At 38.6% G+C, this 2,500-nt stretch overlaps 1 protein-coding gene across 1 annotated transcript in view; it reads left to right on the forward strand.

Moving 5' to 3' along the window:
• The window catches only part of LOC137991938 (uncharacterized), a 50,509-nt gene that overhangs the window by 33,845 nt on the left and 14,164 nt on the right, over positions 1 to 2,500 (forward strand). The window lies entirely within an intron of this gene.

Below are 2,500 nucleotides of genomic sequence, written 5' to 3' on the forward strand. Positions count from 1 at the left end.
AAGGATCACAGTGTTGACAATGCTCATTCAACATCTACAGGATGCAGAGAGCAAATGTAACGGTATGTTTCGTGGACACATTGTGAAGTTTAAATCAAAAAAGCGTTCGAAAAAAGAAATTAAGAGAGACGCAAATAAGAGAAAGGTCAGACAAGAAGACGAGAATTTTCACCAGTGAATCAAAGGACACTGATACAGAGTGTTAGTTTATTTTTCCAATTTGAAAAGAATGGTATACACTATGATTATAGTTTGTTATTTTGCTTTGTTATGCCATCATTTTGATAATAAATTTGACTTGTTGTTGATCTCATCAGTTCTGTTTTCTTTTGTGAAAAGGAAATGGAATGCACAAAAAAATAACCCCTTTAGAAATGGTTGCAGAACCTTATGCAGCCCCCTCCCCCTCCCCCCCTCCATTTTCAGGTACACAAAAACGTATGGCCCCTCCCTATTTGCACCAGCCCATTAATTTTCCTATAATATAAATGACTGGTCCCTGAGTAAAATCACATGATCTGTTGTTAATGGCATTGATTCCAATCAAAAGAAGTAAACAGATGCTTTACAAAATTCTACTATGGTATTTCAGAATACTTTATTACTTTTTCTTAACAATACAGGGAGAATTATAAAATTATGTAATTAGCCCGGTGAGATGTGGTACTGAGTCATGCGATAACCGGATATTCCATTGCGTGCAGCAAAATCACAAAAACTCATTTCCAGCCATGCTCAATTCTTTAATAGATACACTTAATCTTCCGTGGTCTAGTGGTCATTGCGATTGCCTTTGAATGAGAAGATATCGAGTCCCACGGAAAAAGACAGGAGTAAGAGCCGAATCTGATTCTTAACCCAGTAAGGGGCCGTTTAAACGGTTTCAACATTTGACCAACATTGTTGGGCAAATGTTGGACACGAAAGCAAAGTTGTGCGGAGGCCGTTCAAACGGTTCCAACATTAAGCCAACAAAACAACCACCACTTTCGCGGAATTCGATTGTGAGGACTAAAAACTAGAAACCAGACTCTCTCGTCCGGATAAACCACCTACCGCCATATTGATTTGTTGATCATGGAGCATGCGCGTGTTCTACAATTGTTGAACAGAGTGTTCAAATGGCTTAAACACCATTCAACATTTTTGAGAACAAAGGGAAAATTGAATCGATGTTTTCTGTGGCCGGCATGGCCTTAGTATATACATGTAAGACAAAACATGCGCAAACTTAATAACATGCATTCAAATTTTGTAAAAGGCAGTTTACAAACTTAGGGGAATGCTGTCAAACACAATAAGCCCCTCGTCCACTTAATAAAATGGCTGATACTTTAACAAAATTGAAACAAACACAACAAAATTGTTTCTCACTTAACAATATGAACAAGTCAAAAACTGTTTAAAATGGTTACAGCCCTAAAATCTGTAAGAAATAACTTTTACAAGTAACTGGTGCATTCATGTTGGCACAAAGAGTGAGCAGGCGCCGTAAGGTTCAAATAGGCTATTTTTGGCTCTGAGAACCCTACGGCGCATGTTCTCCTACATAGTTTCCCAGAGCCTTAGGTCGATCCGAGGCTCTGGTGACGGGAATGTCCCATGAGCAAAGAAATCTTACACATGTGCAGGAAAATCACGACGAAAAGAATCAGAGCCGAATCCTACGCTCGAAGGAACAAAAGGCTCAACACGCCTGTCGAATGCATCCACGTAATGAATAGCTATCGCTCGCAAAACGTTCTACTCTGTCCAGACAAACTATCGCATTGGTTTGATGAATGTATTGTTTTGACAGATGAATCAAATCTTTCTGCTCTTCCTATAAACGTTGTTTTAAAGTTCATTTACTTTTGAATCAATGATTGTAATTTGGATAAAGCAGGCTAGCAAAATCTGTAAGTCGTTTAGTTGGAATTTTTGAGCGTTAATGGTAAATTTGGTCCCATATTTGTGACATCAAGAAATGGTTGCTACCGTCTGTCTAAACATGGTCTGGACAGATTGATAACGCTTCGCTCTTCTATGACCTTATATGATTATCATTTTGGCGACAAGCAGCGTCAACAACGGACTACAATGATAAAGCGGGACAACCAGCGACGGAGCAATGAATGAAAAAAATGAACAAAAAGGAAGAGAAGCTCTTCCTCTTTCGACGTCTGCTTTTAAATGCCTTGTACTACAAAAATGAATATGAGGCGAATGCTTGCATTAAAAAAAAAAAAACAGTTTACAATATTCGTGCTAGTGCTGTGTCACATCTACAAACTCGCCTTCGTAGTGCATTCTATTTCATACTTAACGACTCAACCTTGGGGCAACTACACAGCCATACAAATCTGTGATAACAGCTTTGTAATGCTCCATAAAATACCAGAACAATATCGTGTACTATTAGAGCTATATATCACGCAAAGACAACTTGAATCTCCTGGTAAACAAAACGCAGCTCCGTTGACAGTTATGCAATAAAGCGCTGTGTCAAACAGTACTAGAC

Source organism: Montipora foliosa, chromosome 2 (genome assembly GCF_036669935.1).
Source record: "Montipora foliosa isolate CH-2021 chromosome 2, ASM3666993v2, whole genome shotgun sequence".
In the NCBI taxonomy this organism is placed as follows: domain Eukaryota; kingdom Metazoa; phylum Cnidaria; class Anthozoa; order Scleractinia; family Acroporidae; genus Montipora; species Montipora foliosa.